The 13,672-nt window shown below is 41.9% G+C and overlaps 1 protein-coding gene across 12 annotated transcripts in view; it reads right to left on the bottom strand.

Moving 5' to 3' along the window:
* CTNND2 (catenin delta 2) overlaps window positions 1-13,672 on the bottom strand; it is a 937,699-nt gene that overhangs the window by 73,707 nt on the left and 850,320 nt on the right. The window lies entirely within an intron of this gene.

The following is a 13,672-nucleotide window of genomic DNA, read 5'->3' as shown; positions in this document are numbered from 1 at the left end:
TAAATTAATAAACAAATTGCATGAGGCTTTTGACCACACAGGTAAGAAGGTACAACAACAGCACTTTGAGTGTTGAAAATTGCATTCACATTTATTCTGTTGCAGTTATTATTTACTTCTAAGCAGGTCTGGGGAATACTACTTTTATAAGGTGCTATGTTCCAAACAGGGTTTCACTGCAACATAAATGCAGGAAATGCTGTACTTGATACTCATCTCAGAGACTTATAATGCATTAGCAAATTTACTTTGAATTAGCAAAGTAAAGGCTCCGAGCAGACCAACAGACACAATGAAGACAACTGTTTAACTTTGTTTAAGCACAAGTTTTGCCAAACTTATCAGAATAGAGACAGCTGTCTTTGGTATGGCATCCATTCCCTTCCCAGAGAAGTGGGGGTCTGAGGGCTCAGCCTGGGGCCCCTCTGTTACCGTTCTTCTTCCTTCTATTAAGTTTTCATGTCACCAAGGGCACACAGATCTTTACACCACAGAAGCTGTCATTTTACAACTTAAATTAACGTTGACGAAAATGAAAACTGAAAGAAAAACTCTATGAAAAAGGGATGGTGACAGAAGATGTACAGTGTCTGTTTTAAGCATTGGCTGATGGGAGCAGCTCACCCCAATACACTTTATTCCTAATGCATCTGTCTGGTTCTTATGTTATACATGCACACCTTGTTCACAGAGGACTTTCTAAACTAGAGAGACATACGGCATTAAAGAAGGACATGCAATTATTTGCCTAAAATTTCATCTTCCTTATTAACCAGTGAGATGTTTATGGATGAATTCCATGATGGTTCTTAAACAGAGGAAGTTCACTGTATGAAACTCTTTTAATTTCATTGCCCAAGTTTTTGACCTGGGTCCCACCAGCCAAGGCAATGTTGGTTTCCACATGGCAATTCTACTTCTAATGTAAATTACGGAATTGAGCTTTGGATACCAAGAAGTCTTAGGTGGCTTTGGGTCACTGGTTTACCAGGGTCTGATTTTGCTTATACAAAATCTGTACATCAAGGATTTTCTCCAGTTGAAATAGACCTGAGAAGGCACAAGCCTGGTGTGGCTTGGGGTGGCTGGACCATCACTTGATATCTTCTAACACATATAATGGGGCCTTGATTACATGCTAGGTGCCTGAACTTTTTCCAAATCTTATAAAAGCCTTGTCCCCCTAATGTTTAGGAGACAATCTCCTTTCCTAGACACAAGATAGTTTAGAGGGTTCTTAACAAAAAAAGTGATAATATCCTTTCTTAAAAAATACTTCCGATCACTTGTCTTCACTCTGAGATGGATCTTTAACAGTGTTGGCTTATAAAACGTTTGATATCTAGGTCAGAGCTTACTTTTTAGTTTGTTAGTTTTTTTCAGGATGAAGAAATTGGGCCTGTGTTGTAATTTTATAGTACACAGAATTTTTACTTCAAGAGAAATAACCCAAAGATACTTAAAATGTATTTTAGTAAAATTGGTTTGGGCGTTAGATATTTTTCCAAATGTCCTACCTGGTGAAAACACTATTCCTATGAATGGTAAGAATGCCTCGGGCTATATAATATTGATTGTATCTTTGCTAATTAACCACAGTAGACATTTTTAATGAAAGTGTTATCATTATTAATAATCTACCCAGGATTCTAGCACTTATATTACAGGCTTGTGTTGTATGTGTAAAATATACAGGATTTATATTTGATGAGTTTAAAACTTTGGTGGTTGTATTTGTGCTATGCTAAAAAATATCAGTAACTATATGTTGTAATCATATGAACTATTCACAAGTAGATAGGTAGAAAAAACCTAAGATATGATGAAATGAATAAAAAGAGACCAAGTAGATATAAAAACAGAAGAAAAAATGAGTTTAGAAGACCAAAAATGGACCAAAGTTTATTTTCACTAATTTTACTCAATTAAAATGACTTATTGTTATATCTGAGCTAAGCTGATGACCCACTTTTTACAAGCAATATTAATACTGTAACATTTCAGGCAAAGAAAAGAAGCTGCTGTCCTTTGGCGATTTCCTTATTGGGATGGGATTTCACTTGTAGCAAAGGAGAAAGATTTGATGAGTAAAAGAGATCGCATAGAAGATTAAAAAGTCAGGAAAATATTAGACACAGAGCTTCTTACATCCACTGGCTCAAACCTCAGGAAAGTGTTCGGTGTTTGAGTTTTCTCCTGAAATTGCAATTTTTGGAAAATTCTATCTATTTGTCTCCCTCACTAGGGAGCCCAGGCAGGGGATAGAGGCTGTCATTCACACTTGGCTGAGAGTAACTGGCCCACAGGCACAGGCCCTGCATCTTCCGGCAGGGTGTGCAGCGGAGTAGCAGCCTCTGCCCTGCAGGAATCTGATGCTCCTGGCTGTCTGCTCTCATTCTGCAATGACGTACCATGACAGGAGGTTCCTTCCCTTGGTAAGAATGACTTCTTTGCAGTGTCACCTTCTGAAATACAGACACCAAGTATGCCCTGTACACTGCTCTGCCACTCTGTCAAGCCCACTTGGCATAAGCTGACAGACAACAACGAGGTGAGTGATCATCTGCAAGGACTGCAGGAGCCTCCACGTTGGTCGACAAGTGGCTAAATTATTATTGCACAGTCACTATGGTCAAACCAACCAAACCATGCAAATCCACACATCCATCCAGCAAAAATAATTAGGGGTCTTCACATTACAGAATGATATTTTCTGTGTACATTTCATAATCCAATATGAGCAGTCCCTTCTACCCTATTTTCAAAGTGAGTAGAAACTACAGTATGCTTGCCAAAAAAAAAAAAAAAAAAAAAAAAAAAAAAAAAAAGATGGATTGTTGGTTTATTTGAAAGTCTGAAGATTCAATGATGTTTGTTTGGTTTAAGATAATTCCATTAGTTACACAGAGCTTATGCAGCAACTGTTTTTCTTCCAATGTCACATTGCTAAGGTCAAGTTCAGGTAAGCATGTGCCTGAATACAGATACAAGAGCAGAGCGGTGGACAGGGAGAGGGATAGAGGCTGGTGCTCAAAGGAAACTGTCACTTGAGACACAGCACAGGATCAGCTCATGGTTCTGCTATTCCTCACGTGACTCAGGCCAGAGCACAGCTGGCTAAAAATGTAGGGCTTTAAAGGTTACAGAGTAGTCCCCCTTGGGCCACCAATGGGGCCCCTGAGGGCCCCTGAAAGTAACACTTCTTTCTTTTCCTTTGCGTCAGTTTCCTGTGACTGCTTCAATGGATTACTACAAACAGGGTGGCTTACAAAATCAGAAATGTATCTCTCACAGTTCTGGAAGCCACAAGTCTGAAATCAAGGTATCGGCAGACAGGGCCTTGCTCCTAAGGCTTTAGGGGAGATCTGGCATTTATTCTGGTGGCTCCTGCATCTCAGTTCATTTGCACTGCTCTAAAAGAATACCCAAAACTTGGTAATTCATAACGAAAGTAAATTGATTTGGATCACGATTCTGCGGGCTGTACAAAAACCATGGTGCCAGCATCTACTTTTGGTGAGGGCTTCAGAAAGCTGCTACTCATGGCAGAAGGTGAAGAGGAGCCAGAGTGGGCAGAGATCATATGGTGAGAAAAGGATATAAGAGCGGGGTGGGGGGAAGGTGCCAGGCTCTGTTTATAGTAACAATCAGATCTTGCAATGTTGAATACAGTGATACTCACCCATTACTCACTCATTAAGGCACCAAGCCGTTCCTAAGGGATCTGCCCCTGTGACCTACATATCCACCAGGCCCCACCTCCCACACTGGGGACAGCTTTCCAGTACGAGATTTGGAGGGGACAAACATCCAAACCGAATCAGGCTGCATGGCTCCCACCTCTGCTTCCGTCCTCGCTGGCCTTCTCTGCGTCTGTGTCATCTCCTCTTCTGTCCCTTACAAGGACACTTAGCTTTGGATTTACAGCCTGCTTGGGTAATCGAGGAAGATCTCATCTCAAGACCCTTAACTTAATTGTTGTGCAGATACTCTTTTTCCAAATAAGGTCACACTCACATTCTGGGGACTTGGACAGATTTTTTGGGGAGCCACAACCTCACCCACTATACTTTCCTCACCTCTTCTCCATCCTCGCTTTTCTTAGGCAATGTTCCCTTCACTTCTCTGTCCTCTCTTGTTTCCTTTCACTGATCAGTTGGAGACTCAGGACCTTCCTCCTTGCTGGTTTTCACCAGAAATATGAAGTGGCTGCTGACCTGCTATCTGTGCTGCAGGGCACAGTGGCTGCTGGCTTAGTAGTGGATGGGGCTGCTTGATGTGGGATGGGGTGGAAACGGGAATGCTCCTGGTTCTAGGTTGAATTGTTACCTCCTCTCCAAAATTCATATGTTGACATCCTAACCCAAGTCCCTCAGAATGTGGCCTTCTCTAGCAACAGGGTCACTGCAGGTATAATTAGTTAAGATGAGGTTATACTGGAGTGGGGTGAGCTCCTAATCCAATATGACAGGGATCCTTAAAGAAGGGGAAATTTGGATCCGGGGATAGATGCACATCAGGAAAGCACCATGTGAAGAGGAAGGCAGGGATGGAGGCGATGCTTCTACAAGCCAAGGAATGCCATCTATTGCCAGCAAACCACCAGAGGCGAGGGCAGTGGCCTGGGACAGATTGTCCCTCACAGCTCTGCGAAGTAATCCACTCTGTGACACCCTGATCTCAAACTTCCTGCCTTCAGCACATTTAACCCATGCAGTTAGGGGCACTTTGTTAAAGGACCCCTAGGAAAGCAACACTGTGCTTGACATTGGGGTTAACATACATTTCAGAGCTGTTACCTTGACGAAGAGACCACAAAGAACAGTTCTATTTTGTTTTATTTGACGAATAATCATGTCTCATCCGTCATATGGAATCCCACGGAATTTGTCATTCCACTTTTAATAGTATCTGAACTCTTATTCAGTGATATCCCAGCTTGGTATTTAAGACCAAATGAGCAAAAGCAAATAAATAAAATAAATAAAAACGTTGCTTCAGTTTATCACATTGGCTGCCATCATCACTGTCACTATCACTGGATTGTTTTGTCCAAACCTGTTAAAAAGAAAACAGGCTTCGAGCTCCCTGGAGTTAACGAAGCACAGAGCCAGCAGCGACAAAATGGCAAGCTCAACACCAATTTCTCTGGAAAGTCCTTGACAGCCACAGAAAGCCCATGCGTTTTCATGGGGCCGATCACCAACATTATTGGGAATGGAAAATAAAGTTTACAATTCTGTCATCAGTGACTCTTCTCAGCAGAGCCTCCTCGTGAATTTCAGGAGGGTTAATGAGCTGGGTTACATGACCGTGAGTGCCTCCGTGAAGCCTGTGCTTCTCTCAGCGAGATGAGTGTGGACACAGGGTCTTTACCTTGGCAATAAAAGATGACCGGCTCATGGCACTCCGGCTGCTTCAGAAAGCAGAAAAAGCTGCCTGTCGAGGAGGATGATGTCCCAGGAAACGGGACTGGACACTGGTTCTAAAGAGCACACGGACTCAATCACATCACACGCAGTTCACCATCAACAGCAATGGCAAAAATGCCTTTTGTATTTTTCCACATAAAAGGCATTGTTTTGGGGTCTGAGTTTAAAACTAAAACATACAATTACGTAGCAAGGGCTGTGCTGGCTAGGGGAGGAGGGACAGAGGGACATGGTATGTGTATATTTAGGGGTATAAAGAGTATGACTCCCTGTCTACAGATACACACAGATGCACAGATGCATGCATACATATATGCCATGACTTTTGTTCGTTGTCAGGTCAATAAAAACATAGAAAGATTAATGTATTTCATTGTTTGCTGCTGTGGTTTAGGTCAGGATCACTGTAATAAATATAAATCCCATATTTTAATTCCAGCAGAATTAGGCTGGGAGCAGGGGACTCATTTTTTTTGTTGGCCATGTTGTATCACTAGCTTCCTCTTGCTTACCAGGTAAAACACCAGCTCCTGGGACTGGCCAACAGGACCCCTGTAGGCCTGGGGAGCTGCTGTTCTTCTAGCAGGTGGTCCTAACTATAATTTTGTAAATATGCTCTGGGACACGGGACTGTCAGGTTTAAGTCCTGTTGTTCTTGCTTCCTGCACTGTTTGCTCCTTCTAGTTAACTTCACCTTCTCTGGGCTCAGTTCAGGGGTTTCAGGGGTTCCATCATTTAGGGAGGTTTTCCTAAATCCCTCCTCCCAAAGCAGCTTTGGCTGCCACCTTCACCATCCCCAAATCCTGGCATGCCTCTAGCACATTCACCTCAGTACTCTCCTTGAGGCAAGGGATACAGGCTCTTTATCATGCAAGCTCCCAGAACCTGGAGCTGGCTTGGATCAAGGTCTGTGTTCCATAAACACTGCCCTGAACAATGTGTTATCCAATCTCTGCATCTACTTAGCCATGAATGAACAAAACAAGACCCCACCCAAACGAAACCACGGCAAACACAGTCAGGTATCCCAAGGTAGATTCTAAGCTGGAAGTGAAAGTTATTCCCTGAGTGAGGGTAGCTGCCTTCAGAGATTTACATGATCTTGAATATTAGTCAATCCTACATTTAATGTTATTTGTTTTATTTCCCCATAAAAATCTTGCATGCATGTATTTTTTGGTAATGCATTTAGTTGCCTGGGAAACAGCAGGGTCTGTTCCGTGGGAGAAATGTTTCAGAGACAGTTGGACACAGAAGTGTTTCAGGAATATTCTCTAATGGTGTGATCCTCCACCCCACGGATGCACAACTTACACAGTTGAGCCATGGAACATCCCTGCCCCACACCGCCCCTGTGGTGAGCTGACAGGTAGAGTCATCTATGGTGACTCAAGCACAGATTTGTAGTGGGTCACAGCAGTCCTATTTCCAGCTAGTGTCATTTGGCTGGATTGGATTGCATACTAGACCTCAATGGATTTCCTGGTTGTGATTTTCACACATATGTAGACATAATCTACGTCTACTGAAAAAGATGGGAAGGAATAGTTCTTTTGGAGAAAGAGAGAATTTGCCAGGTTTGCAGGGCTCGAGAGACATCTGTACAAGATCTGGAGCCGGGTTCCTCCTGCTCGGCACTGTTGATATTTTGGGCTGGACGATGCCATGTTGTGAGGCAGTCCCGTAGCCTGCAGGCTGGAGAGCAGCAGCTCTGGCCTCCACCCACCAGCTGCCAGTAGCACCCTCCCATCCACACCGTTTGTGACAACAAAAAAATGCTCTCTGATATTGCTAAGTATCTCCTGGGGGACAAAACTGTCCCCTGTTGAGAGGAATTGCTCTAGAGATTCCCAGGTAAGATGAGGTCATTGCTGGAAACGTGGAGGGTAAGTCACTTTCTGAAAGTCATGGGATGGGCATTTCAAGGAGCTAAAGGGAGGATCCTTCTTGCTGAAGCCTTCTGATAGCTATTCCATACTTCTCATGTTGCCTCAGTAACCTCCTAAGCTCCTGGAACTTCATGCCTCACAGGCATTTGGAGGCTTTTGTGTGATTAGAGGGGAGGACAGGGGTGTGATTTGGTATAACTGACATAATACAAATTGCTTGTCAAATTTCCTCTCACTTTTCTGCAGAGTGTAATAGTAGGAACATCTGCACAGAGAAAAATAAATATCTAAACATGCATTGGCACGGGCAGTGCACAACTTTCAACTTAATGAAAGAAACCTAAAGAATGAAAACGTAAGACTTGTCAAATGTGTTATGATAACTCTCCAGTGCGAAGGAAGTATCAACCTCCCCACAGACACATGGGCAAGCCTGTGACTTTACTCCAGCCAGGAGGTGTCCTGACCATCTCCCCTGCATTAAGGTGAGTGTGTCTATCCCTCATTATAAGGCTTCCTGAAATTCCTTCTGAATTTTCCTTCTGGAAATGCTATTCATTCTCCAGGCACCCAAACCTACCCCTTTCTGCATGGAATATGTCCAATAAATAGCTGGGTTTCATATCACTTGTGCAAAAGCAATATAAAAAGTGCTTTTTCCTTAAGGGGAAATACCTCACCATGTATACCTCCTGGGAGTTAGTAATTGCATTTAAATACTAACTTCATCAGCCAGAAGCAATTTATTGTCTTAGTGAAGACACTGTTCTGTCCATGTTGCTATATACAGACTACTGTTAACAAATAATAATGCAGAGATTTCTGGTGCCAGGCTAATAGTAATGCCCAACAAATTTCAATAAAAGAGTCTAGCAAGTTGAACAAAATGCTACTTCAATAATCTGCTCCTAGAAACTTGTTTTTAAAATGGTTTAGAGGATATAATTGTGTACGTATGTTTTAGCCCACGGAATTTTAACTGGATGCTCTTTCTTCTTCCCTTTCTACCAATTTCTGGTGTATTTCCTTCCAGTTTCAGCCATGTTCTTTTTCCACCCAGGTCTATTTGTCCCTACGCCTTGAGACCCAGAATCGATAACTCTTTCCCTGCAAGAAACACACTCAGAAGTGTCCACTACCTTAGGTCCCAGTGAAAGCAGGTCCAAGGAGATACTGCGTTATGTTCAATGTTTCCCTTTGGTTAACTCCCTGGTTCTTACCTTTCCACAACAATTTCCTTTACGATTTGTATCTACTGCTACAAATGGCTTATAAATATAGTACCAGAAGGAGAAAACCCAATAATAGATAATTTACTCAAAATTACCTGGCTGTATTTAGTTTCGTTATAATTATAATTAAAAACCAATTTAAAATGAAGTATATTTTGGAACCAGAACTCTGTTACATGATAACTCTCACACATATACCCATGGAGAGACAGAATATGCAAATGGACAGTGGCCAGAAAATGCATAAAAACAGAACTTTGACCCACAACCTCAGCATCCTGCCCAGGAAACCAACCTCTTGTCTATAATAAACAACTCAGGAAGCTAGCCTGCTGCATGTTAAGTCTTGCAGAAAGGCAGACTGCTATCTCTATTCTGAACCCCTGTACAGTTTGGCCCCAAATGGCCAGGACTTGATTGATAAATGAAAGCTTCCCTAGTTTTTGCCTCTGCTTCCAACTGAGGACCAACCAGAGAAGGTCAAGTATATACCCCGATCAATCACCTGGGGAGCTCTGCATCTGGTTGGCTCATAACTTCTCTGTGCTAACAGCTTCCAATTAGGGCACACTCGAAGCTTCCATTTTCTCTTTTATAATATTTACCACTTTTCTGCCTTTGAGTCTTTGCCAAAACACAAGTGATGATGGCCAACTCCCTTGCTATAGCAAGCTCAGAAGAAACAGCCTTTGCTTTTCTCTTCTGGTTGTTTGTTTATTTCCACAAAGCCTGCCCTACCAGAACAAAAGCACATTCTTTCTTAAGTAAATTGCCTAGACTGGCTAGTGGATTTGCTTCTAAAGGGTCTCAAAGAGACTCTTTATTAAAAAATACTGCCATTTCTAGGACGCAGTATATTTGCCCAATTGCCAGAGCTCTAGTGGGTACCTATGAAGCTTAGATCATGCAGAGAGATACAAGAGTTAACTCAAATAGAAGATAATTTTGGTTTGGGATCAAGCAATTAGCTATACTGGAATTTGGCCAGGGTAATAAGCATATAAAAATGGAGACACAGCTTCATGGTTAATTTTAGTTGCCTTGTAGGAATTTGAGATAAACTGACATGAACCTTGGCCTTCATTAGCTACATTGTAAGCCGCTGGTTCAATCTCATGCATTTGGAACTTCTCTTGATTGTATCTACATCTCTTAGAAAAGAAGTGAGGAACAGAAAAATATAGACATTTGAGACTAATAAAGAAGTCTGCAAGATACGAAAATTCTTCTAATAATTGGGAAATCAGGATTGCAAAAGATTTTTCCTAAGACTTGAGTCATCTCCTCTAATTTTTAGAATTAGGTTTCTTTTTTTTAAAGCTATAGATCTTGGAATGCCTGTTCGCTATAAACTTAAAGCATGATTATCAACTAACTGTTCATTAAACAAATATACATTGATAGCCTGACATTTTGTTGGCCTTGGACTTATTCAAAAGGCCAACAGGAGTGACATGATCAGATTTTGTGTCCTAAAGCAACTGAGAATAAACTTCAAAATAAAATTTGATTTTAAACACACTAAACCTTTGCTTATTGCTTCTTCACGATGTAACGCTATGCATTTTATAAGCACTCTCCCCCGCCATGTTTATCTTCTATGAGCTCCCTCACACTTAAAGCATGCACAGCAATCCCAGTGTTTGTGAATAAGCCAAGGCCGGGGCTTGGTCCTTGAGAGCAGAGTCCATTATACTTTCCATACCAAGCTGGGGTGGAAGAATTGAAGGGGGTGTATAGGTGTGGACTCAGGAGCCAAGGGCTGTTAAATTGAAATAAATTTTAGATCATTGATGGTTTTGTACTACCTGTGCTTCTATTTCTTCTCAATGTCATCTGGCTTTTTTCCCCATGATAAAACAGAGCAATTCTTGAGATGCATACATACTTTCAGTTCATGGAGAACTAAAACTATGTAACGCCCAACTCAACTGCCCAATACTCTCCTCTCACACACACAGCTGGGCAACACATTTACATGCATATAGAAATGGTCTTAATTACCCACTGTTCTCATTAACATCACTTACTATTCCAAGAGATTCTTGCCATTGCAAATAACTTGATTGTTCAATCCAGAAACTTGTAGGAAAACCCACTGACTCTTTAGGAAAGTATCAAAAGACAGTTTGTGCCCTAAGACTTACTGAATTCCTGTTTCTACCAATCCTGAATGGTGGCAAGTCTTAGCATTGGAAGATTCACCTTAAACCAGGCTTAATTCTCCACAAAATCTCATCTCCCTCCTCCAAGGCACTGCCAACGCTCCCTTGAGTGGTATCCCTCTTACCACAGTAAGAAATCAATTCAGCTGTGTTTTGTCGCAATAGGTTGTGATGATCTTTAGGGAGGCAGCCTTGGGCACCATGAAGAACCACTTTTTTTCACTAGAAAATCAAGCAGATAAGAGCATCTGAGGCACTTGCTAGCTGGCCTTTCCTTAGTAACACTAGAAAAATTATTGAATAACACTTTGGATTTATATACTTTCATTAGCAAGGCTTATTTTTGGTCTGTGTTCATTATGCTTTTTCTTTCCCATGAGTTGATTTACTTGTTTGTATTAGAACAAATACGATTTATATAGGGCAGTGGTTAGTTCAGCTTTAGATTTAATCAGAGTCTTTTAAAGACATGACTTAATGTAGGCAATTTATTTAAAGTTTCATAGAGAAATTACAATAAGAAAAGGATGACAGACGTGATTCGCTGTAAGCTCACTGCTAGGCTGAGTTAATCTCAGATGACTAATCAATTTGGTCTCAGCTGAAGCTTAAAGTAAAGGTGCTTTTCTCTTTTCTTTTCTAGTAATTTCCCCCCCAGGCTTTGATGGTTTTGTATGCAGAGGCAAACTTATCAGAGAAGCTGGAGACAAAAAAAGTTTACATTACGCTGTGAATGAAACAGATGAATTTCAATATCTAAAGGAAGAGACTGAGCTCCTTGGAATAAAGCAAAGCATATTCAGTACTGAAGAGGGAATTTAACTGCATTGGATAATGTACTAAATTCCTTCCTGAGAATCCTCATCTCAAAGGATTTGCTGAAAAATGTATTAATACGTTTTCCCTAAGATTTTTCATGGTTCATTGAGACACCAAGAGAAGGCTCTTTTCTGGCGTGCACCATTTAGACCGTGGAGCGCTAATGGATATTAAAGAAACAAACTGTCACCTTGAAAGATACAACCCCACGGAGGATGGATGTATATGCACGGGGTGGCAAAATGCGTTTGATCTTCTACTTTGTGTTCATGTGTATCAATTTGTTTATGGCAAGTTCGTTTTGGTAATTAAAGCTTAAGAGTTCTTGGCAGTTTTTCCTCTTAAAATAAAGGAGTAACAAAACTGGCTCTCTCTTTTTATCAAACTCTGCACATGTGCGGGAGAATATAATTACAGGTACTTGGGATTCCCGCTCCTGTGTCATTGCAGATTGCTCTTTAGTTGCCAACACTTTGCTTCATTGTTCCATTATTTACAGTGGGCTTCTTGGAAGAAGAGAGATGTGATGCCCAAATAGAAAACCTTGTTGAAAGGAGTAAGTTGCTTTTTGGGAAAAATTAAGCATCTGCATAAAAAAGATTTCTGCCTACAATGAAATGAAAGGAAAAAAAAAGGGTTTTGGAGAAAAGGCATCATCACAATAGGCTGGAGATAACTTTAAATATACTGAAAATGTTTCATCTCTTTTTCACAGAACGGAGGCACTGAATAACCTTTGCTTGGGAGCCTCCATGCAACCAAGAGAAGCCCACAAAAGCACTGAGGCTGAGACCAGCACCACAGCCGCTGCTACGAAGCGCGAGGGCAGTGACAGCAGTGAATCCGCTCAGGGCCTGCCAAGTTCCAAGTATTTTTCTAAGTGCTCTCTGTGTCTTCAGTGATTTCTAGCAACAGCTCTAGGAGGTCAACACTGCAGTTCTTTCCGTTTTAAACACGAAGACACAAAGGCACAGAGACAGTAAGTAACTTACCTAAGGGAGTCAAGCTAGAAAATGTACAATGATGCCCAACACTTAGCCAGAAATAAAAGGTACGCAAGAGGAAAAGAACTAACAGGAATATTAGAGAATGGCGAGGGACAAGTAAGAAGCACGTTTCCTATTCCCTTCATCAGAGGCTCCCTGCAAGCCCCACATTGCTGTTTGGTCGGCTGGGATCCCCTGCCCTGCCCCACCTTCCCGCCAGTCCCTATGCTCGCCTCCCATCGCTTTCATCTCCCAGCTCCTCCTTGCCTCCAGCACTTGCTGTTTGCTGGGCACAGCTGTAACTGAAGTTTTTGAGCATTTTCTCTACGAAAGTCGAAGGCTTGCTATAGAGTCAGCATGGTTTAACATTTTCTGAACGACCCAGGACTCTTTTGGGAGCATCATGTATTTTCCTGTATATTAAGAATATTCTCACAAAGAGCTTCTGTCCCACACTTCTTGGTTCTAGATAGTTTCACGCTTGTGTTTATACATTTCCATCCTCTCCTATTGCCTGTTGATTTCCGGCTGATTACATGATAAATGTTCTCTACTGTTCAGTGTTCGACTGAGAGCCCCAAGAGCAATGTATGGGCCTCCTGGCAGCTCCTCTGTCCCTGGCTGAAGCACAGCAATGCCAAGGGTCCTATTTTCCACCTGGCATGGGACTGCTGGCTTGAAGTGTGGCAGGACTGAGTTCATTTCTTTATACCACAGGCTTGATTAGGGAATGAATGAAGTAAAACAGCTGGAGAAGGTAGGGCAGAGGACATAGGTACTGAATGAGCCAGGCTCTCCAGACAAGTTGTGTGGAGTCTTAAAGAACTCATTACAATGGCATAAAGGTTACTTTAAACTTAAAAGAAACCTTGTCTGAACTTCCCTCATTGACTAACGGCTAGGCTTTCTGGATAATGCAGCTGCTATAAATCCCCTCTGAGGAGGCTCCAGCCAAGGAGGAGAGACTGACCCTTAGCCCTGGGGTGAGAAACGTCATAAACCAAACTTTATCAGAACTGCCATACCTCCATTTATTTCCCCTAGAAGCTCATTTGTTTCCACAGAAGCCCTATCTATCCACCCTTTCCCTATTAAGCTGGAGTGTAAACCATTACCTGGAGCTGTTCAATGAGTTACTCAGTAATTACT

This window comes from Saimiri boliviensis, chromosome 1, assembly GCF_048565385.1.
Source record: "Saimiri boliviensis isolate mSaiBol1 chromosome 1, mSaiBol1.pri, whole genome shotgun sequence".
Classification (NCBI taxonomy): Eukaryota; Metazoa; Chordata; class Mammalia; order Primates; family Cebidae; genus Saimiri; species Saimiri boliviensis.
Note: the sequence above shows the minus strand (reverse complement) of the source record. Positions and strands in the feature narration are given on the sequence as shown.